The sequence below is a fragment of the Lissotriton vulgaris genome, chromosome 11, assembly GCF_964263255.1.
Source record: "Lissotriton vulgaris chromosome 11, aLisVul1.2, whole genome shotgun sequence".
NCBI classification, from domain to species: Eukaryota; Metazoa; Chordata; class Amphibia; order Caudata; family Salamandridae; genus Lissotriton; species Lissotriton vulgaris.
The window spans coordinates 764,399,120-764,424,823 of record NC_141699.1 but is presented as its reverse complement, the minus strand read 5'-3'; positions in this window follow the sequence as shown (position 1 = coordinate 764,424,823).

Below are 25,704 nucleotides of genomic sequence, written 5' to 3'. Positions count from 1 at the left end.
GGTCAGGCTTCCTCAAGGGCCCAGGACCTTGACTATATGTCATTGAAAAAATCGGTCCAGTGGTTAAAGAACTCATGGGAAAACGAATCCTGGTTTCCGTATCTGAATATATTGCCCGACCAAGGGTTAAGACATGAGATCTTAAGGACGCGAGTCAGGATCCATCCTTGGAAGATAGACGGAAAAATAAAGTCTCTATTGATTGGCCCAGATGGTATATGTAATTGTGGGCTAAGTTTCAGAAATGACATGTTGCACATATTGCTCGATTGCACATTTGTCCTTGCCATACGGAAACAGTTTTTACTTCCAATATTTTTATCCCATAAGATAAACTCACACGCCCAAGCGGCTTGCCTACTTACAGATATGTCCTTGCTGGAAATTGCAATAGGATTGGGAAAATTCCAGAAGGCTATAAAAGAATTTGTAAGGGAAAAACTACAGAAGAGGCAATGTTTTTAATTGTTTATAGGACTCCTATAAAATGGGAATTCTCCTTCTTTTTGAAATTTAGAGTGTTCTGTAAATTGTGTCTAATTAATTTTAGGTCCTGAGGGTGTTACCTTCTTTTAATATGCATTGTATTTTAAATATTTATTATGTATTAGAAATTAGATTGTCTACACAGTATGATCTTGATTATGTTTTGTATTGTTTAAAAGACTGTGGTCTAAATAAACAAAGTTTCTCTCTGTCTCTCTCTCACTTCTTTTAAATACAAAGGACTTATTGTGTAATGTTCATAAATCTCTTCAGTTCTTGACTTGTCCACTTTCTCTATTTAACCACTTGAAATTTCAGATTGATATTCTAAACTTATTACCTGTTCATCCACATTTACATTTTTATAATAAATATTGTTCTCTATAAGATATAAGGTAGCCTTTTCAACTTTATTAACAAATTCTTGCCATATTTTCCGACTCTATGTTGGTACACCGTTTACTAAAATAACTACTGCTTCCTTTTCCTCTTTCTCTCCAGCAATAGTTTCAGTATGTTTCTAAAAAAATCCATAGGTAAGTACACCACTCTTCCTTTCAGCCCTCTTTGCAAGTCAGTTGGTGGCAGTTTACCTGTTTTAGGCTCCATCCGAATTAGAATTTGAAAAGGATGAACAGATTGAATTAGAACTGACTCATATGTATTCAATTTGGCCAGCTCCTCCGGTATAGCTTCTAATTCCAAGTTATTATGTACTGCTCTAGCAGGGATTTTGTTTTATTAAAAATTTTTCTAACAATATTTACATATACGGTGATCACTACCTAACTCGAATCGGCCTTCAACAAACAAGTAAGTTGCAAATTCTTCCCACTTACCATTGTTCTCATTTTCACTTTTCAAATACAAATCCACATTCCTACTTTGACTTTTATAATGAGTACGTCGACAAAAAACACAAATATAGTTTGGTATTTCAGAGCACACTACATTAAACTTTGCATTTTCTTCTTCAAACTGATCAGTGCTAATCACTTTCTCATCTCCTCCAACATCTGTAATTTTCAAACTTTCACTTTCCATGAACTGCTCTTCTGAACCAAAATATCCCATTTCAATATCATCACACTTTTTTTGAACATCTGATAAAGAACCATATAAAAGACTTGTATTCAGTTCACTTAAACACAATGCAGGACTTTTTACTTAGTACAGTTTCGTTACAAACTTCCGCATTCCTGAATGGTGTACTGCTAACATCCTCAAATGATGAAAAACACTTTTAATAACTTTTCTTGAAAGACAAGCCAGAGAATGCCCATACTTCTCAGTATATTTTCTTACATTACATGGATCTAGTCCTTGTAACAACTTAACCTTCTGTTTAATACTTTTCTGAGTATATTCTCGTAGCAAACTTTGCATTATATCAATGGATTTCTGTTGAATACTACAAATACTACTACAACTCCACTTATGCACAGGAGCTTGTGGACATTTCCCTTGCACTTCTTCAGCTATCAACTCTTCTGCACTTTTACTAACCATTTCCTCCTTTGGAAGAGGATAACCATCCTGAACTTCGTAGCAAGGACCTCCAGTATCAACTGCCAACGATAAACTATTTTCCTGGAAGTAACTTTCTCATTAAAAAAAGGCTCAGTAGTAGAATTATGTCTCCAATGTCCACTAAAGATTTTACAAAAGTTGGTTCTGTTCACAAGTCTCTTTTTTCTACTTTTGTCTTTCAATACTTTGACTATTTTATCCAATAGTTTCATTCTCTTTAAAATCAAAATGAATAACTTCTGTTTTAAATTGAAAGCAGTATCCACTATACTTTCAATACATTGCTTCTCTTTGAATTTTAACACTTTTCTTTTATATTTTCAGCATGTTTTCATTAAATTCTGAATCACTCAATCGAAAAAGTCTCTGACAAATTTCTTGAAATTGCTTTTGTCTCTGAGTAGCAGATACTATTTGTTTATCATGTTTCCTTTTCCTCGTATTTGAAATTGAACTCTGCTTCACCTTACTTGAAAAATTCTCCTTTTTGCTTTGTGTGATTTTTTTCATTAAATGTTGGTAATATTTTCTTCAAAAGTTGTCTTCTGCTTTTAGTAGAACAAACTGTTTCTGTAGTACTCACATTTTTTTCTACTTGAAGATTTTTTTCTTTTACTCAAATATATATTTTTTTCTCTTTTCTTTTTCTTTCACTTTTTCTAGGCATTTCCAAATTGTAATCCAAATGAAAGAATTTTCTGAAAAACAAAAAATAGATTAAATTATTTTTCACATTTGTTCACTATGTTAAAATAATAACATACACTTACAAAACTTCCACTAACGACTTTCGGACCCAGTGCTGCAACGTGATGGGGCATACCAGAGGAGCAGTAAGATGACAAGTATTGCCATAGAACATACAGCATACAAGTATTTATTTAATTATTTACATACACCTTTACAAATGATATATAACTGCACTACCTCATACTTTTCACCTCTCTGCCACACCCCGCCACCCCACAGCATTTTCTCTGCAACCCACCAGAGACAACCTTATAAACAGTATTTTTAAAATTTTTAATCTATGTAATTAGGATGATATTATCAACCAAACAGCACACACAAAACATTCCATTATTATCCAGACAATGTTATCTACAACTTCGCAAAACGTAACACTGCACCCAAAGCTTTAAGTGGGGGGGGGGGTCTGACCACCAACACATAATTTTTGGGGGCTTTGAAACGGGTCTTTCTAGGGCTCTATTTTCAGGCCTCACAAACGTAACCTGTTTTTTTTCTTTATTGCACTGCAGAGACACTGTGAGAGCATGCACATTGCTCACTACTTAGAAGTGCAGACATCATGCCGAGTGACTCGCATTTTAGGAGAAGGGAAATCCTTTAAAGAGAGCCATTTTCACTCATGATTTCTCTTCTCTTTTAGCAACGCAGGAGCAACATCATCGTGGGGAGATTAGCAGACAGACCACCAGGCGCGCAACGCCCATTGCACTGAACTCTCTGAGACAGCTTCCCGGGCGCACACACAGAGCTGCACCGAGTACTTCACAGGTCTTCAAAAGATAATTTTTTTGTAAAGGACACTCTGTTCTTTTAGGTTTAAAGCATTTATTATGACAAAAAAACATAGGAGGTAAGGGAACATGAGGGGTAGGGTTACATACATTCAGGTGAAAAGAGCTGAGCATAAATCTAGGAGAGCGATGGTGGACAAGGCTACTGCAAAAGAAAAATCAAATGGTAGAATGATAAGGGCTGAATACAGTCGACACCATCAAGCAGGTCAGAAAATGAAAGGCAATAATGCAAGAAACCAACCCCACCAACCCCCAGAACCCCTCCCTCCAAACTCCCCAACTCACCCCAACACCCCCCCACCTCCCCCCGTCCAGTACTCAGCCATAATGCAACCTGCCCTCCCGCCACGCCCCCCACCCCGTGAGCCCAGATCTTGTGTCCCCTTAGTCAGTTGGAATCACCGGTGGCGTTAGTCTCAGAAGTCTGAGGTACCTCGGACAGGTGAGTTCCCTAAATTCTGTAGTTAAAAGCGCATGAAAGGGTTGCCATAGCTCATCAAATCGGTCCACGTCCCCCGCCACCATAAGCGATAGTTTCTCCATACCCAGCACATGCCAAAGCCTGTGCAGCCAGCCCGTGATGGAGGGGACCGTGGTGGTACGCCAGTGAATCAAGATGTTCTGAATCGCTGAACCCAGCGCTATCGCAATTTGCCTGCCCCTGCGGGACTTCAGCGGGTACATCCGGCCATTCGGGAGGCCCAGCAATACATACGCCGGGAAGCGTGGCAATTCAGTTTCAAAATGAACATCAATCTCGTCGAGAACCTCCTTCCAGTAAGCCTCCAACAAGGGGCAGTCCCAAAGTATATGTGTAAGGGTCCCCACCCGACCACAACCCCTCCAGCACTCCTTCTCAATATGCCTATTCATTTCATGTAGCCTCTCCGGGGTATAATACCAATACATGGACACCTTGGTGAGTGTTTCGGTGAGACCTGTGTGATATGCAGAGTGTCTCACCCGGTGCGTAATTTGATCCCATTCTTTATGACTAAGCGTCCTTCCCAATTCCCTATTCCAGCGTTCCCTACCCGGGTTATAGAAATGAAACGGAGGGGGCTGCAGGAATTTGTAAAGGTCGGTAATCAGCTTAGCATCAGAGGCGCGGGTCACTAACCACCGCTCGTATGGCGTTATCTGGCGATCAGCAGTGCCCCGCACCTGAGATTGAAGCTCCCAGTGCCTAACCTGCATATATCGTAATCTATCTGACTCAGGCAGTTGGAACTCCTGTTTCAATTGCTGAAAAGGGACCACCCCCTCCGGTCCATATATCTGGAAGAGCGCTCGGCAGCCCGCTGCCCTCCAGTGGGAGAAAGCGCCTGGTTCCCTCCCGGGGGAGAAATCAGGGTTATCCACCATCGGCGTGAAAGGCGAAGGGAACGTGGTGAGTTCACGAACTTCATTGACTGCATCCCACACCCTCAAGGGGACTCGCGTGACGAAGGAAGCATAGAGGTTGGGGGGGGGCGGTGAATCCGACGCAAGAATGGAACTTCCTGGAGGGTGCGCCCCGCCACCACCTGGTCTTGAAAGAGCCAGTGCTTGTCGGATTCCCACCTGCTCCACTCCACTAGGTAGCGCAGCTGCGCCACCTGGAAGTATTTCCGGAGGTCCGGGATACCAAGGCCCCCCGCCTCCGGGGCCAGCGTGGAAAGAACCCTCTTCATCCTCGGCTTGCGGCCTTGCCAGAAGAAGCGTGCAATGTCGGCTTGTGTCTGTCTAATCCAGCCCACAGGAGGCTGAAGCGGCAAGGCTCGAAAGAGGTAAAGGATCTGGGGCAGGACCGTCATCTTGACCGCTGCAATCCTGCCGAGCCAGGACAGCAGGCTTTTACTCCAGCGGCCCAGCTCTTCCTTGATTTTCCTGTTAAGAGAGGCATAGTTGGCCGTTACCATCGCTGGCAGCGTTGGTGCTAGCAGAATCCCCAGATACGGCACCAGGGATGATGACCACTGCATGGGGAAAAGCCGTTGCCGATCTTGTCTGGTATCCGCGGCCAGGGACACATCCAGAGCCACCGACTTGCCCATGTTCATCTTAAAACCAGCCACTTTCGAAAAAGTGTCTAGTTCCTGAATACAAGCGGGGAGGGCCCGTCTAGGATCGTCCAAGGTCAACAGGACGTCATCCGCATAAAGACTGATCGTGTGGACATACTGCCCCATCTTGATCCCTATTGCGTCCGGGTTTCGGCGAATTCTCTGGGCAAACGGCTCCATATAGAGAGCAAAGAGGAGTGGGGAAAGCGGGCATCCCTGCCTAGTACCCCTTTCGATCGCAAAGCTACGGGAGCTGCACCCATTAACTCTCACTGTCGCCGAAGGGGATTTGTAGCAATTGAAGACCATCGAACAGAATTTGTCTCCAATACCCAGTTTCCGGAGCACCTGCTTGAGATAAGGCCAGTGAACCCGATTGAATGCCTTCTCGGCATCTACCGCTAGCAGCATCCTTTCACCCGGGATCCGCGAGGCTTTCTCCAAAATGTGTGCTACTCTCTTAGTGTTATTGACGGTTTGTCTGCCAGGCACAAAGCCAGCTTGATCAGCCTCAACCAGGCCTGGCTGATGCAGGGCCAATCTAGATGCTTGAATCCCCGTGTATAATTTAAGGTCGACATTCAGGAGTGAGATAGGCCTGTATGAGCCGCAGAGGGCCCGGTCCTTCCCAGGTTTTGGGATCACTGAGACCGTTGCTCTTAACAGGTCCGGTGGAATGGCTCCTGGCTCGGAAAAGGAGTTAAACAGGCGGATGAGAATAGGGACCACGACCGGGCAAAAGGTTTTATAAAACAAGGACCTGTAACCGTCCGGGCCCGGAGCTTTCCCGTGTTTGAGCCTGGCTATCGCGGATATCACCTCCTCCACATGGATGCTGCACTCGAGGTGTTCCGCCTGTGCCGAGTCCAGCGCCGGAAGGGCTACTGACTCCAAATAATCCGTGGCGTCCTGCGACGAGGGGGGTTCCCCCGTGTAAAGCGCCTCATAGAAACTACAGAACGTTTCTGCCACTGCGGCGTCATCAGAGACCGCCATCCCATCAGCGCCGCGCAGTTCCTTCACCACGTTACGCTGGTGCGCGATACGGAGCCTATTTGCCAAAAGTTTGCCACACCTATCCCCACCCGTGTAAAACGCATGTTTTAGACGCAGCGCCGCGTATTCCGCCCTATTCATGTCCAACGCCGACAGGAGCTTCCTGGCAGCCTTCAACTGCCTCCACACCCTAGGAGCTCCGGTACAGCGATGGACCTGTTCCAATTCCCGGACCTGGGAAGTCAGCTCCTCCCTCTTGCGCTGTCTCTCCCTGTTTTCTGCTGAGGAGATAGAAATGAACTCCCCCCTAAGAACCGCCTTCAACGCCACCCACTGTGTCGCTGGCGAGGTGTCCGAGTTATCATTGTGTGCCTGGTATTCCCAGATCGCTTCCTCAATATGCTTCACAACCGTTTTTTTATGCAGGAGGGTGTCCGTAAGACGCCACACCCCCCGAGAGGGGGAGGCCGTCGGAAGCGCAAATGTGCCCACGACCGGCGCATGATCAGACCGCGACAGGACCCAATGTCCGCCGCCGTAGCAGCGGCACACATCGGTCCGCTAACCAATAAATAGTCTAGCCGTGCGTAGGTCTGGTGCGCATGTGAATAATAAGAATAGTCCCTCTCCGTGGGGTGGAGGGTGCGCCAAAGATCATGCAGATCCATATCAGTGATTCGAGCCTTCCCAGCCTGTGAAAGTTCCCCAGTCTGCGGGTATCGCTGCGCCGATCTATCGAGTGTAGAGTCAAAAACTATATTCAAATCACCCCCTAGAATGACATGTCGATCAGGGGAGGCAGTCACGTCTACCAGCACCGAGTCTAGAAAGCGCTCTTGGTGGTCATTTGGGCTATATAAGGAGCCAATAGTGAACGTTGTGTCCCCCAGCCGGAGGCGGTATGCCAATAGCCTCCCCTTCTGTTCCACAAATTTGTACAACACCTCACCCCTGAAGGAGCTCGCTAGCAAAATGGCCAACCCCGCGGTCTTAGATGCAGCAGAGGAGAAAAACTGAGTTGGGAACTTATTAGAGCGCATCCTATGACAATCCCGTGATAGTAAATAGGTCTCCTGCAGGAGGCATATATCTGCCTGTGTCCCCTCCAGGAGAGATATGATCGCCCTTCGCTTCACAGGGTTGTTCAGACCCTTCACATTAAGGGTCACTACCTTCAGTGTCGATATATCCCCAAGGGACCGTAAGTGCCAAGCCGCGAGCAGTCAATGAGCGGGGGGGCACGCGACAGCAGCGCAGGACAAGCAAAGTAAAACCAAGCAATAACATTTGAGATATTGGACGGTACCCCTTCCACCCCTAAACAACTCCCAACCCCCTCCAAAACAGACCCATGGCAACTAGCCAACTCCCCACCCACGCTCAAACAACCCATTGTCCCAGTCATGTCCCAAAACGGACAAGTCTGTGGACGTCCGGCCACTCGTTCTTCCCGCCTCTCCCCTGACCCTCCCTCCAACCCCCAAACCTGGCATTGCAGAAGCTATGTCCATCTCCCCCCGGAGTGAATCTACGCCATCATGGCGACGCCGTTCGCGGCGGCCGAGTTCCTGGCCGCTTCTCTCAGGGCGTTGGCCATTTCTGCCTTGATGGTGGGTGAGATCGACGGCCGCCCAGCACTCGCCGTCGATCTCCTCCTCGCCGACCGCCGTCGCCCTCTTCGATCAGAACACCTCCAGCCCGGTGTCGCTTCACCCTCTTCCGTGGCCGTGAGACCCAGGACACCACAGACATCTTGCAAGGAACGCAGCTGGTGCAGCACGCCATTCCAGCGGAATATTAGGCGAAAGGGATGCCCCCAAGAGTACGGTGTCTCATTCTCTCTCAGGAAATCCGTCGCGATTTTGAAGGACCTGCGCTTCTGTAGCGTGATGGCAGATAGGTCCTGAAACAACGGCACAGGCCGTTCGCGGAAGGTCAGCGGCTGTTTCTTGCGGGCCTCAGCCATTATGCGTTCCTTCATTGGGAAATCCGGGAGGTAGGCCAAAATGTCCGGTGGAGGTGCCGTCGACTGTCGCTGTCGTCCGACCCTGTGGGCCCTGTCGATTCGAATCGGGAAGTCCGCGGGCTCTCCCAGAATCTCCCTGAACAAGTCCTTCAGGTAGCCCGTCAAATCTGTCCCTTCATCTGCGGACGGTTCACCTCAGACTCGAATGTTGTTTCTTCTCGACCTGTTCTCCAGGTCTTCATTGTGTGCCTGGAGTTCGACATGCTGCTCCCTGAGACGGAGAACGTCTTGCTGTAAATGGACAATCTCCTCGTCCCTTCGTTGAGCCGCTGCCTCCAGCGTCTCCATCCGCTCACCTAGGCCTTCCACCTCCCTACGGGCCTCACGCACTTCGCTGGCCACCTCCTGCTTCAGCGTCTGAAAGTCAGCCTTAAGCGAGCTGAACCGGTCCTCCATGAAGGACCTTGTGACGGGGGGCTCACCCCCGGCCGGGTCCGCTGCAGTTCTAGAAGAGCTTGGGGACGGTTGCGCCCTGTCTCGTTGTTGCTGGGCTCTGCTGAGCATGTCCGGCAGGGTGCGGTCCCCCCTCCTCGATCCTCGGTTCCCCGACATTCGTGCTCTGTAGACTGCCGCACTCACCTCAATCAGATATGCGATCTCAGGCCGCTGGCAGCAGGTATCGGCGCCGATGAGTCTCCAACGGCTGGCAGAGTGCCGCCGGGGGGAACACCCGTTGTAGTAGGGACACCAAGGGTCCTGCGCCACCGAGGACAAAATGGCGGGCCAGCTCTGTCGCAGAGGCCGACTCGCACTCCAACCAAAGTTCAGGTGTTGGCCACTACAGGGGGGACCCAGACCGCAGCATCCCCCAGGGCGAAAGAGCTATGCAGGGCCAGGGGTGTAGGAGCTGTCCCCGGGCAACACCGTAGGAGGGCCTCGTCACCGTCGCCGTGAAGATAAGATGGCGGCTGGGCGTAGCCGGCCAGACCCTCCGAGCCCGATGGCGCTGCCAAGGCTATGCCAAGAGTCCGTGCCCCTGAAATGAGCCCCTTCCAGGTTCGCCGATCCGAAAAAGAGACAAATGACCTGGCCCCAGATCCTGAGCACTGTCCCAAACTGGCGACGGGGCCGGGGCTCACGTAATGTATCAAGCCTCCGTGGCGCTCCGCAGTTAGTTTATCGGTCTCTGAGCGTGCCTCCGCCGGAGCGTTCGGGACCAAAGTTGCACCAATGTGTGCCCCAGGGTCTCCGCCACCCTTCCCACGGCCGCTGAGCTTCAGCGGGGGGAGAGAAGCTGCCGAAAAAGGGCTCGGGCCTAGTCGGGCCGGAGGAGCTGCGGGAAGAAGCGTCCGCTCACCCCGCCATCTTGGCCACGCCCCCACTCTGTTCTTTTCACCTCTTTTTACAAACCCTACATCCCCACTCTGCCTATTGCTGAAAGAATTAGGCTCCAGAAATTTCGCTCTGTTTGCGCCTTTGCAAACGACCACAACCAGGCAACTCCAGCACAAACCTGCTCTCACCTTACACATGGTCTTGTTTTACTGCTACGAAAACACATGCTTTGCCTGCTTCACTTAGGGGCATATGTAGGTAGCCGTTTGCGATTTGCAAACACCGGAATTCGGTGAATTTCGGCGTTTGCGAATCGCAAACGGCGTTTTGATATGTAGGTGCCACTTAGCAAAATAAGGAATCGCACAAATTGTGATTCCTTATTTTGCTTATTGCATTTAAAGAATCGCACATTTTTCGATTCCTTAAATGCTATGAAGGGGTGCTTTAAAAATTGCTATTTTTGCATAAGGAATCGTAAAATACCACCTATTTCAATTAGATGTTATTTTGCGATTTCCTTCAAAAATGCATTTATTTCAAAGTTCAAAGTGTTATGTGGCGCACAGACATGCCCTTAGGGCATGTATTTGCACCACATGTACTTACAGGCACATTTCAGCGGTGCAACAGGTGTCCTTTGGACACCCTGGAACCTTGGAATTGCGATTCTCAAATTGCGATTTTCACACAAAAAATCGCAATCTGAGAATGTATCCCCATTCATTCCTATAGCCTTTTGGCCCATAGGAATGAATGGGACACTCATTCCTTAATTACGATTTGCAATTTGCTAATCGCAAATAAGGAATGTTAGATATTCGCAAAAAAATTGCGAACTTTTTATCTACATTCCATTTTGCTATTCTCAAATAGCAATTCCTTAAAAATCGCTATTTGGGAATCGCAAAATGGAAATTACCTACATATGCCCCTTAGTTCTCACACCCCCTCTTTAAAATGAACATAAAAGCTTTCCAATTACTTTTATATTCCTATACTGTGCTTCACATGGAAATATAGAAATCAAGGTTCTCACCACCCCAAATTAGCTATCTGGCATTTTTTTCAAATGTAAGAAGTATAGGTATTCAGTACCTGTCAGTCACGGCCACTTTAAACAGTGTACCTATATACAAATCAACAAAACGTTATGTTTCAAAATTAACATCTTACACTTAAAAGCTCCTTTACATTTCTTTCGCTAAATGTACCTTTGTTTAAAACACCACCTGAGAAGGGTGGTGAGTATGCTCCACAAAGAGCAACTCAAAGCTTTGTTATTCTTATCAAAAATATGCCTGTCAATGCTTTTTGCAAGCCTCTTCGACCCCTTAAGAGGGTTGGTGGATGAGTATAATACATTGTATTTAGGATCAGGCGGACGATGCACAGAAATAAGAACGTATAGTTGAATAAAGGGCGAGTGGATGCATGGCCAGATGCATCAATGCATGCATACATAGATGGATGTATCAATGTATGGATGGATGGAAGGATGAATGAATGCCGTAACCAGTACTTACAAAAGACGGGCGTGCTGATAGATGCTTAGGATTGCTTCTGGGACAGATATATCTATGTATACATAGGCGTATGGATTTATGAATGGCACAGTGCTTACTATAGGCGAGTCGACTCATAGAAAGTTAAGATAAGCACAGGAACAGATGTATGTATGTATTTAAGTAGGAATATATGCATCAAATAAAAGATGGTTGAATGGTGCAGTGCTTAGGATGGATGCATACTGTGCTTTAATTGGGCCCAGTCTGAGGACCTGCACTTATTTTCAGAGAGCCTCCAAACAGCTCTCTAGCGGGCTCTCTTTTCGGCCCCCTCAAAGATAGTCATTTTCTTTTATTACACTGCAGTGAGAACATGCACATCAATGTACGCATGCTTATTTTGCTCACTACTGAAAACTGGAGACATCACGCTAGGTTACCCATGTTGTAGAAGGAAAGGAAATCCTTTAAAGAATGTTTTTTTTCCAAACATAGGCTAATTAAAGAGGATTTTCTAAAGCACACAATGATACTTATCTTGATTTAGACCACGGCCCAACTTGCATAGCCCACCCCCCTTAAGAGCGTTGCCCCTCCTTTTAGAGCACCCCCACTTTTTGATCTCCCACTTACAACACTAACTTCACCATAGTAACAAAGAAACAGTTTAAGCTTCCATTGAAATCTACAATGGCACCAAGTTTCATAATTTTCCATCAACGCTATCAGCCTTCTACCACAGTACAAAAGTGTCTATCATCACGAAGATTTCTTATCCACAGAAATCTTGTGTAATTTGTGTAGCTCTCTGCTGGAACACTCATCACCAAAAGGTATTGAAACATGGGAATTTGCCGGAAAAACATATACCATACCATAAAGTGATTCATGAATGAGCACACTGCCACTGCACCACCCTCTTCCCCATCCTTCCTTAACCTAACAAAATTAAACAAAGAGCCACACCAAACTTAGTAGACACACTATAGCAATACAGGAACCTAATTTCAACAACTGTCTGCCGGAACGCACATGAGCAAAGCGTATTAAAACATGCAAATTTGCGGGTAAAACATATACCATGCCATAGGGTGCTTTATAGGTGCTCCCAGTGGTACTACATCACCTTCAGTAGCTCGACATCTGCACGTTACTAAATTCTGGGTTTCAATCAGCAACATAACCACCTCCCCCACCCCCGCCCTTAGTTAACCGTACGAAATCAAACAGAAACCCCCACCATTCCTAGTAGTGTCTCCATACCCATACACAGGGTTAATTTTAACAGATGACTGTCGGAACACTTAGCAGCAAAAACTATTCAAACATGCAAATTGGCGGGTAAAACATAAACCATCCGATAGCAGAGTTTATCAATGGGCCCAGTGAAACTACATTACCTTTACTAACTACACATGCCCAAGTTACAAATGTCCGTTTTATAATCAGCAACATAGGCAGCCCCCCACCCCCACCCATGCCCTTGCATAACCTCAAGAAATGAAATAACGAACCCCAGCACTCCCGTTACTGCCACTATAACCATTCATAGACTTAATGTCAGCAGGTGTCTGCTGGAACGCTCATCAGCAAAAGCTATTAAAAACGTCAATTTTGCAACTCAAACATACACCATACCATAAGGCGGTTTATAAATAGCCACAGTACCACTATACCACCTCAACACCCACCCTTGCTTAACTTTACACAATAAAACAAAGAGCCCAAGCAAGCGTAGAAGTGCGACTAAAGCCATACAGAGGCATAATTTCAACAGATGTCTCCGGAAAAGCTCATCAGCAAAACGTATTAAAACATGCAAATTTGCGACTAAAACATATCCCATGCCATAGGGAGCTTTATAAGTGCTCCCAGAGGTACTATATCACCTTTAGTAGCTCGACATCGGCATGTTAATATATTCTGTGTTTCAATCAGCAACATAAACACCTCCCCCACATTCACCCCCGCCTTTAGTTAACCGTATGAAATCAAACAGAAACCCCCACCATTCCCAGTAGCGCCACTATACCCATATACAATGTTAATTTTAACAATTGTATACCGCAACAATTATCAGCAAAAAGAATTCAAACATGCAAATTGGAGGGTAAAACATAAACCATCCCATAGCACGGTTTATAAATGGGCAAGTCAAACTACACCACATTTACTAGCTAGACATCTATATGTTACGAAAGTCATTTAAACAATCTGTAGAGTGTACAGCAGGGGATTGGGAGAGTAAAAACATTTCCAATTCCCAAACTTTTGATAAATAGTCCTTTTACTGTATCTATATTAAAGACATTAACTGTAATGAATAAATTGACGAGTGTCTCAAAAGGGATAGTGAACCTGAGCATCAGTAAAACCCGGACCACTTCAAAACCTACATATATCCAGCACAGGGTCACAGCCTAACAAATAGTATCCTTAAAATCACATGTAGTTCTCTAATGTCAACAAAGTGATACAGAAAACATAAAGCACATTTTCATTTCTTTCTTATCTCTCACACATGTATAAAACATCTCTTCTAAAGAAGCACTCCCCAACCACTTCTGTTCCATAAGATCAGACAATCATTTTTACGTTTACTACCATATATTTTAGTATATCTACCTTTTCATTAATTTCTAGTAAGAAACTACAAAAACTATTAACTATACCCAAATACAAACCAGAAACCATGTTCATATTATATCTCAACCGAGGATCACATGATTCAAACTTTGCGTACATATAAAAGGAACGTACCACTTTTCCTATCTCAATCTCCTCTCCATGTAATCTCTAAACACTGTAGACGGCCTCACAGTACAACAACCTACCTTGACTTGCATTCAATCTACCTCTCAGTGTAAAAAATGACACCACACACCGCCCATATAACATTTCTGAGTTTTGTTTTATCGCTTTTAACTTAATAACACATACATCTCCTACCACCAACTCCCACACAACTATTTCCACAAAAGTATAATTTGCAAATTTTCTTTATGTTCCCGTATACATTACAAAGCCAAATTAGCACAGTACCTCATTTTCAAAACCATACAGTCCTATAAAGATGACAAACTACACTTCTTCTTTGTGAGAAATGTATAAACATACTTATTTAACAACAGCTCAAACTTTATGCATATTTTATAACTAATATGAAACACCACACTTTACTAACACTATATTACTTTGAAATAAAAAATACTTTCAAAATTATAAACTTCAGCTCAAATACTTAATCACTACTACAGAACACATAACACACCGTGTTCATTTCTAACTCACCTTTGTAATTGTATGCAGATTTCAAATGTCATACAATCATACAGTTCTTTCCTTTTCACATAGTTATTATTATTATTATTATTATTATTATTATTAAAAGGCTCTTCTATAGCGCATGGCTACTCGGAAGCATCCCAGCGCTTAGGACTAACCAGAAGGAGATGGATTACAAAGATTCAGAGGTTTGTGTTATCTAGCTTTTTGGGAACAGGACAGTTTTTAACTTTTTCCGAAAAGCGAGTAGGTTAGGTTCTTGACGAAGGGATAGAGGAAGAGCATTCCATAACCTAGCCGCATTATACGGAAAAAGACGGCCCCCTGTGCGGGTCCTGTTGATCCTGGGAGTTACCAGAAGGTTTTGTTGATTCGAGCGAAGATTCCTAGGAGGTTTGTATGGCCTAATCATGTCATCTAAAATGGGGGGGCCTCTCCCGTAGAGTGTTTTATGGACCGTGCAAAGTGTTTTGAAGTGGACTCGCTCCTTTATGGGGAGCCAGTGCAAGGTGCAAAGCGCGGGTCTAGCTGATGTGCGATGGCTAGTGCCCGTAAGTAGCCTTGCTGCGGAGTTCTGGGCAACCTGAAGTTGGCGGATAACCGAGACAGGGGCTCCAAGATAAAGCGCGTTTCCATAGTCCAGCCTAGATAGGACAAGGGACTGGACTATGGTTTTCTTAGCTGCTTCGGGTAGCTGGGGGAGGATTTTTCGAATTGTCTTCAGCAACCCGAAGCAGGTGGCCACTGTCTTCCTTGCCTGGATCTTAAATGACAGCTCTGCATCCAGCCAAAACCCAAGACTTTTAATCTCGGTCTTTGGAGTGGGTCCAGGGCCCATGCAAGAGGGCCAGTATGTCGAGTTGTCAAATATGGCCTTTTTCCCTAGTAGCATCAGCTCTGTTTTTCCTCCATTCAATTTCAGGTGGGACAAGTCCATCCATTTCGCAACCGCCTCCAGGCAGCTGCAAAGATTGGAAGGAAAGGACTCCACCTGATTAAGAGAAACTACTAGCTGGGTGTCGTCAGCATAGCTTACTAGTTGGATTCCGAAAGGAGCTACTACTTCCGCCAAGGGCGCCATATAAACATTGAACAGTGTGGGGCTAAGGGAGGAGCCCTGTGGCACCCTACACTGTAATGGTATCGGCGGAGAGCAGCTGTCTTCTGAAAAGACCTTAAAGAATCTGTCGCCAAGAAAGGATTCCAGCCACGTAAGGGCCCTGCCTTTGACCCCAATCCTTCTGAGACGAGACAGGAGGACACGGTGATTCACCATGTCAAAGGCGGCACTGAGGTCCAGGAGGATAATGGCCGCGCTGCCACCTGCGTCCAGAATCCTCCTGGAATCCTCGACCACCCTCAACAATGCCGTCTCCGTTCCCTGTCCTCTCCGGAACCCAGTTTGAGTTGGATGAAGCAGATTATGGGTCTCCAAAAAGGATGCTAGCTGTGTGTTCACCCATTTTTCAGTAAGCTTACTGATGCCAGGGAGCAGGGAGATGGGACGGTAGTTGGAGAAGTCTTGAGGATCGAGGTGTGGCTTTTTTAACAAAGCCCTGACCATGGCCAGTTTCCAATCTTGAGGTACCTTACCGGATTCAAGTGAGGTGTAACTAGGTAGGTGATGTGTGTACTGATGTTAGGCAGGGCTAGATTTAAGATGTTCATAGGGGCAGGGTCTAGCGGAGAGCCGCTTTTTATAGAGTTGAAAAGCGGGGGTAAAAGCTCTTCACTAAGGGGAGAGAAAAAAGGGAGGCATAGTACATGTAAAGCACCGATTTCATCAAGAATAGAACCAGGAATGGCACAACTTCTCTGTCGCTCCACACATAAATACATATAAAAAAGAAATCAGAATACTTTATTCCTTCAAAGACATTCCAAAACTTATCTCCATTGGTTAATTTAGAATTTTCCATACAAAAAGCTACTTAGTATTCCGCGCCACATACAGGTTACAAGTTCAACTTATTTTATCACCACACTTTCTGGAACATTCTACGATACCTGCAGGTTAGAAGTTCATACATGTTGTTTGTAACCTAATAATATACTTTTGCAGCATGTTTCGAACATTTAACGGCACGTGCAGGTTAAAAGTTCACAGTAGGGTTCAGTAGTTCATCAGCTTTATCCCCAAATCCAGCAGCACCTCAGCGTATGCCACCAGCGCCATCAGATCCATAGGAGTCACACTCTGAGTACGTATAACTACATGCTGACACTACTTGGACAGATGTAGTGCAGCGGCCACAACACATGACTTCACAGCATAAGACACACAATTTGGGCTCACCCTCTAATCCCTAAGTCCTGCACCAGCTCACCTTAGCAACATCAGACTCTAGGCAATACCTCACTTAATTTTTATAGCCTAGCACTTTCAGACTGGAAGGTATGAGTAGTTTACTTCACATCCCCTGTATAGAAAGCCTGAACACCCCACAGAGGTTACAGTGCTCCCATCCTCCTCTTTCCTATTTTTCTTTACCCTTTTTTCACCTTACTCGCTTCAACGGAATCAGATAATGGTGGCCAACACTTCCTAGTTCCATGACACTCTAGATAATACCTCACATATTTTCCGTACACAGGACTTTCACACCAGTACGGATCAGTAGTTCATCCTAGTAGGTATAAACACATGCTGACACTACTTCCACAAGTATAGCGCAGCGGCCACGGCACATGACTTCACATCATAAGACACACACGTTGAGCTTACACTTTAATCCCCGATTTCCGCTCCACCTCACCTTACCAGCATCAGACTCTACGCAATATCTCACTTAATTTCCGTAGGTCACCACTTTCACACTGCTAGGGGTGAAAACTTTGCTTCGCATCCCCTCTATAGCACACCCTAAATATCCCACAGAGGTTAAAGTGCTCCTACCCTCCCCTTTCCCACATTTTTCGCCCTTTTTTCACCTTACTTCCTTCAACAGAATCCCAAAATGGCGCCAACACTTCCTAGTTGCAACCGCTCGCACCACTCTCACCCAATCAGCAGCAAACTCATGTTCATAACGCCTCAACCAATCTGATGTCAGAATTCTCAAATATCGATGTCTGTAAATTTTGATATTTCTCAAAAACTAATGAATGGATTTACACTAAATAAACAAAAGTGTGCTTTCTAGACCAATACCCTTCTCCCTGCCAAATTGGGTAATTCCTTTCACCTGTTCGACCTGTAGCCTTGTCTAAAGTTTCCTATGGAAATTAACATGGAGAAAACACATTTTAGGACCCCCCTTTTTTCTCAGCCACCTTTGACGAATCACCCCCAAATTTTCAACAAAGGAGCTGATATCAACAAAGAATTAGTTTTGAAAATTTCGTGAAGATTCGTCAAACGGCGCCAAAGTTATTGGGAATAGAATGTTGCGGCTTTCCTACGGTAACTAGGTCCTAACTATAACTACCTACTGGCGACCGGCAGTAGGTAATATATATATATTTTGTATGACCTTTGATGCCAGGACACATTACATTACCAGCATTTTGCGATTCAATTTATTAAGTTGATTCATGTGCAATATCATGTTTGGAGGGATTGATCCCAATACTGTCATTTCTGTTGTTAAAGCGCAGAGTGAATTAAGGGTTAACATTGTAGTATTTCTACTATTTTCCTTGTGCTTTAATTTGTACACCCACTGTTTGTTATTGGTTAATCCAGCTGCACTAGCACTTTAAATTTCTGCCGCCGCCCTCTGTGACGCCATGTGACCAAGGCCTCTGGGAGGCCGAAACGTTATGCTGTCCGTTGCAGAATAAATTATTACTCACAGAAAACCTGGGTCTCCTGTTTCTTGGCGGTGCCGCGGTGGGATTGAGCCTGCTGCATTGTTTGTAAGAAACCTGTGTGGATATATATATATATTCACTGAAAAAACCATAGGTTATAGACCATATATAGTTAGGGATTAGCATTTAAAAAACCTTATTTTATTTGCACAAAACCATTGAAATTCCATATATAGTTAGTTGCACTAACTATATATCGCGGACCCGCAATCCACTGCTAATGATGTCACATATTACATCATTCATGACATGGTCAGTGACATCACTGATGACATCACTGATGACATCTCAAATGACATCACTGATGACATCACTGATGACATCACTGATGACAACACCCAGTGACTGTATGTTTCTGTAAAGTTAAAATATGTCTTACATATTGAAGAATGAGTGGATGTATAAGTGTCTGGATGAAGGATTTAGTAGGTGCATGACTGACTGTATGAGAGAATGATTAAATGTGTCTCACTGAGTGTATGGGTTAGTGATTAAAGTGTCTTAATTTGGCAATCATTATTTATGTTGTTCTGTAAACTGCTGCATGTTTAAATCAGTAGCTATATCAGTAACTATATGGGTTATTGAATGGTTGCCCAAGTATTTGTATGGGAGACTGAGTATGTGTGTGGGTGGCTGGGAGGTGTATAACTCTGTGCATAGATGTGTGAGCAGTTGATTCCCTAGGTGTATGGGTTCAAAAGTGCATGTAGAAACAGCTGTATGGACAGTTGACTGTGTGCATGAGTATATTGGTGAGTGAATGGATATCTCAGTGCTACATGTCAAAGTAAGTACATATGTAAAACACACTCCATGTGAGAGTTGACATATATAAATAACTGAACATAAGAGCCAGTGAATGTGTGAGTGGCTGTATGAATCATTGTGAACTTGTATCAAGGATTGTATAAGAGAGTAAATATGTGTTACTATATGTTTGAATAAGTAAGGTGTGTATAACTGTATAGTTGAGGAAATGGAGATGTGATTGATTCTTTCCATGACTGACTAGGTGTGTGAGTAACTCCATGGATGTGTGACAGTCTGTGAGTGACTGTTTACACTGAGTGTATCTAAGGTTATATTAGAGTCTGAAGATGTATTATCACATAAATGATATCATCAGTGATGTAATCAGTAATGTCAAATGAGATGTCAGTGATGCCATCAGTGATGTCATTTGAGATGTCATCAGTGATGTCATCAGTGATGTCATTTGAGATGTCATCAGTGATGTCATCAGTGATGTCACTGACCATGTCATGAATGATGTAATATGTGACATCATTAGCAGTGGATTGCGGGTCCGCGATATATAGTTAGTGCAACTAACTATATATGGAATTTCAATGGTTTTGTGCAAATAAAATAAGGTTTTTTAAATGCTAATCCCTAACTATATATGGTCTATAACCTATGGTTTTTTCAGTGAATTTTCAAGGTTTTGTAAATGCAAATTCCTAACTATATATGGTCTATAACCTATGGTTTTTTCTGTGAATTTCATTGGTTTTTTAAAAGCTAATATCTATAGCTGTAAAATATATTCTTTATTAAGTGACGTATCACGTAGCCCGTGAGACGCCTCATGATGCATCGCATAACTGTGACGTATCGTCTCTGCAGCGCAAACCAAACCCAAAACGTAAGCGCGCCAGAACACGCTTAAAGATATATATATATTTTTTAACCTTAATTAGACAAAATCCACACGTGCACATATCACAAACGTTCAAAAAACACAATATGTCGGACTCCCGTTACGCTGCCGGTTAGCTGCCCGGTTAACGTACCAGGAAGCACCTTTACCGTGAAAAATCGCAATTCTTTTTTTCTTTTGCCCCGCAGGGAACTTTAATAGCCCCCTCATCAATCCTAGGGGTTCAGGAGGGGTCTGCCTTACCCCTTTCATTCATTTACACCTTTTTTTTTCCACCTCTTGTCTCTCGATCCCACAGAGAGACAAGATGGCGGCCGCTCCAGACTGTTTACAATGATAACAGCCAATCAGCTTCTCCTCAGACTCCTGTTACACTGCCGGTTAGCTTCCCGGTTAGCTGCCCGGTTCGCGTACCAAGACGCGTCTCTACAGCGGAAAAAATCGTTTTGTTTTTTTTTGGGTTTTTTTGGCCCCGCGTGGCTTTATAATATCCCCCTCATCAATCATATGGGGTCAGAAGGGGTCTACCTTGCCCTCTTTCCTTCATTTCCCTCTTTGTTTTGGTCTCCTCTTGTCTCTCGATCCTACCGAGAGACAAGATGGCGGCAGCTCCGGACTGTTTACAATGTTGACAGCCAATCACCTACTCCTCAGACTCCCGTTACACTGCCGGTTAGCTTCCCGGTTAGCTGCCCGGTTCGCGTACCAAGACGCGTCTCTACGGCGAAAAAATCGGAATTTTTTTTTTTTTTTGGGGCCCCGCGTGGCTCTATAATATCCCCCTCATCAATCCTAGGGGGTCAGAAGGGGTCTACCTTGCCCCCCCTTTCCTTCATTTCCCCCTTTGTTTTGGCCTCCTCTTGTCTCTCGACCCTACCGAGAGACAAGATGGCGGCCGCTCCGGACTGTTTAGAATGTTGACAGACACCGGAGAGCCAATCAGCTTCGCTTCGCAAAGTTCCGATACGCGAAAAGTTCGCGAACCGGAGCGCTACCTGGAGCGCTGTTACAGATATATATCTTGTTTTAAACGTTAATTTCTCAAAATCCACTGAAGCACATATATTGAGACCTAGCAAAGGCACATCGGGCTAACAGTCCCTCCAATTTTGCCAAGTTTCGTGGAAATCCATTCAGCCGTTCGGGCTAAAAGTGAGGCCAACCGTCCTATGGAAATGAACATGGGAAAAACGCGTTTTTGGACCCCCCTTTTTTCTCGGCCCCCCCTTGACGAACCCCCCCCAAATTTCCAGGAGCTGCTCAGAAACAAAATGTGCCATTTTCCTGAAAATTTCGGCCAATTCCGTCCACAAACGCCAAAGTTATTAGGCATAGAATTTTCAAAAGTTCCATAGAGAAAAAATCCTAACTATATATACCTACTGGCTATCGCCAGTAGGTAATATATATATACATATATATATATATATATATATATATTACCTACTGGCGGTCGCCAGTAGGTATATATAGTTAGGATTTTTTCCCTATGGGATTTCTGAAAATTCTATGTCTAATAACTTTGGCGTTTGTGGACGGAATCGGCTGAAATTTCCAGGAAAATGGCACATTTTGTTTCTGAGCAGCTCCTGGAAATTTGGGGGGGGTTCGTCAAGGGGGGGCCGAGAAAAAAGGGGGGTCCCAAAACGCGTTTTTAACATTGAGTTTTCCATAGGGCGGTTGGCCTCACTTTTAGCTCGAACGGCTGAATGGATTTGCACGAAACTTGGCAAAATTGTAGGGACTGTTAGCCCGATGTGCCTTTGCTAGGTCTCAATATATGTGCTTCAATGGATTTTGAGAAATTAACGTTTAAATCAAGATATATATCTGTAACAGCGCTCCGGGCAGCGATCCGGTTCGCGTACTTTTCGCTTATCGGAACTATGCGAAGCGAAGCTGATTGGCTCTCCGGTGTCTGTCAACATTCTAAACAGTCCGGTGCGGCCGCCATCTTGTCTCTCGGTAGGATCGAGAGATAAGAGGAGGCCAAAACAAAGGGGGAAATTTCGATAAGGGGGCCTAGTAGATCCTCCCTGACCCCCTAGGTTTTATGTGGAGGTTGTTAAAGGTTTCTGCAGGGGGAAAAAAAAAAAAAAAAAATTATTTATGCGTGGTGAGCTCCTAGTACGCGAACCGGGTAGCGCTCTGGGCAGCGTACTATAAGGATAAAAGAATGATAGATTTTTTTAATACTGTATGTTAATTATTTGTTGTTTTTGTTGGTTTTTTTTTGTTTTCTTTATTTATTTTTTTTTTTTATTATGATTGTGTTTCATACTTTATTAAATTTTCTAACATTTCATTGTCAGAAATGTCATAATTTATTATAGGGTGTAATTGTTTTTCATTTTGAAGCAGGTTGTCCACTGCTTCAACACATTGTAGAAGTTCGTGGTCTCTACTGTCATCCATAAAGTCATCAATTTTGTCTTGGCTGCTCTCCTTCAGTTCAATTGAAAATGAAACTTGTTGTTCGCCTTCCATTTTGCCTGAAATTTTGAATAAAAAAATATATATTAGTAGAGATTGGGCACTGTTGGGATTAATTTTATATAGGTAGTTTTTATCAGTGAATTTTTCTTTTGGCAGTGTATAGTATCAGAGTGGAAATATAACTATAAAAAATTGTATGTAATTTAACGAAGAGAAGCCTAACTCCATTCCTAACTATAACAGAGAAGTCTATCTAAATCCATAACTACTACAGAGGGATAGTGTATATGTATCAGAAAAAGTCTACCATATCAAGTTATAGTGTACAATATACTTCATTTTTAAAAATAACAACTTACCTTCAGAAACAAGTTGAAGTCTTAGGTAAGTATTGAAATGTGATGTACAACAAGAAGTAGCAGTCAAAATGGCTGTGTTTTCTTCTCTTCCTTTATATATATTCAGGTATATAACCAATCAAATATCAGGTAATAAAAGTAGGAAATGAAAGTAAGATTTTTATTGGTTGTCAATTCCAACACTTCAGATGTGTTTTGTGAAGTAATTTACCTCAAGGTATTTAGAGAGGTCTACAGGCTTAATGGCTAAATGGAATTTCAATCAAATTTGTGAAAATGAAAGGGATTGTTATGTAGTATGAGTTAATCTATATTTGGTGAGAGTGTCTCCAGTCCTTTTTCTTTGAATTACTTTCCCACCTTTTCTTTGGGCCGCTTCCCGGGAAGCAGTTTAGTCCGCGAACTAGAAGCGTAACGGGAGTCCACCATTTTGTGTTTCGGTCGAATTAACATATAAAATGGAGGTTAAATAATGTTCAGAAAGGGTAGAAGGGGACACGGTACAAGTATTTTGACCCCCCAGGTTTTCTGAGGGTGGCTGAGGAGGACCATATGTGCGGAGAAAAAACATTTTTTAAATAATTTTGGGCGGTTAGCTTCCAGTTCGCGTACCGGGTAGCGCTCTTTGAGCGTAGTTTGTTGAAAATTACAGAAATAAGTTAGAGAAAAGTATTAATTGTGCGTGATCAGATGAAGGGTAGCTCTGAGAAGAGCTTTTGGGTTTATGTTCCATTTAGGTACTTATAAGTAGGTACCAATGCACAGTCTTAAATTCAGAATGAAAATTCTGTTGCCCTCATCTGAGAAGTGAACTCCATCTCCTCTGTAGATATCTTGCATGTAGTAACGCAAGTTATTGTTGTACAGAGAGCCCATTCCATGGTCTCTCATGAAAGCTGAAACAGATTTGTTTACATGCTTCCTCGCTTTCTCAATTTGTGGACCAAATTGGTTGGACCACCTCCATTTCTGTCTTTGGCATATATTGGAATATACCAAGGCAGTTTGAGGAAAAAGTGCCATTAATTGCTCAAAGGTTTCCTTTAAAAGCATTTCCAGACCTACTCCTGTTAAAGTGCCCAAATCATTACCTCCACAATGCACTATTAACAGGTCAGGTTTTGGCAAATGCATAAAGGTTTTCACCAATGGTATCAATTGGTGACATTTTAATCCTCTTTGGCCCAACCATTTAATTTCCACATCTTGTAAATTGAGGTTGTGTAAATTTCTGTTGTCAGCATACCTTTGAGCCCAGTGGATGTAACTATGTCCAACAATCCAGACGTTAAACATGGTGGGAGAAGGTTGTGCTGCAGTCAGATGAAGTGTGGTAATGAAAGGGCAGTTGAAACAGTAGGAGTTTGTAAAGAAAAAAAACTGTGGATTTCCAATGGTAATGATTCATTAGCAGTGATTGGCGCATTTCCATTTCTGAAAACAGAAAGTTAGGGTGCATGGATGTGTTCTTGAAAGATGTAATTTTAATGGTCAAGGAAGAAACTTTTAATGAAAGATTGCACTGGATACGCAGGTGCACTGAGAGTTCAGAGTTCAATTGAAACATTGTTGTGTGAACTTGCAAACATGAGAGGTCTTCCAGGAGGTGGTTGCTATGGAAAAAAGGCAGAGAGGGCAGAGGGGGGGAAGGGTTTTGATTTGAAAAAAGTGAGGGAAGAGTTACGATTGGCTAATATGAGAGATATGTGAAATGAATATCTGTATTTCTGTGCTTTCAATAGCTGCAGCCTCTGGAGTGCATCCTTTTTCTTCTGCTGAAGACAATTTGGTGTATTTCTGAGACTGTTTTCAAAACTCAAAAAGTATTTGCTAAGGTGAGAAAAGATTTATTTATTTTAGATATAGAATAGAATGATTTAAGGAGAAAATGATGAAGAAAGCTGTGTTTTTAAAACTGTGGCTTTGTCTATAGTGATATAGAAATAGATTTTGTTACTTTGAGAAATTGTATTTGCATATTCGGTGTAGGATTCTGGCATGTAGTAACTCAAGGTATTGTTGTATATGAAGCGCATTCCATGGTCTTTTATGTAAGCTGAAACAGATATGTTGTTTTTAAAAACCATTTTGAAAACAATTACATTTTGGATATGTACTGTTAGAGTTTCATAGGTTGTTTTGGGTCATATTTATAAGGCATTTGAGTGTCTTTGATGTTATTTTTTCATTTTTAAATGGAAAGCATTCCTCATGGGGCAAGTGTCTTGTAAATACGTTTTCACCTGCGCTTGGCAAATTTAGATTTTGATTATGGGAGTTACATAGCCATGTTAATAATGTCGGAAAAATGGTGCTAGGGTATTCCAGAAAACGCTTTCGTGTGTCTCAAGGATATTTTCAGTCATTTCCTCTTGAATGCAGGTATACAATTGATTTATATGCTGTGTTTAAAAACGATTATTTTCTATGATGATATGTTTTCTCTTTTAAATGGAAAGCGTTCCTCATGGGGCTCTGAGCAGTATTTAGTCATGTTATTCAATGGGTGGTGGATAACATGGCTAAGAGCATTTGCTGAATAATGCATGAATATCGTTGACTTTTCAGCGTTATTCATGCATTGCGACCGTTTTTTTTCGCATTTGCGAGCAGTTCTTAGCCATGTTATCCAATGGGAGGTGGATAACATGGCTAAGAGCATTTGCAGGATAATGCATGAATATCGCTGACTTTTCAGCGTGATATTCATGCATTGCTACCGCTTTTTATCGCTA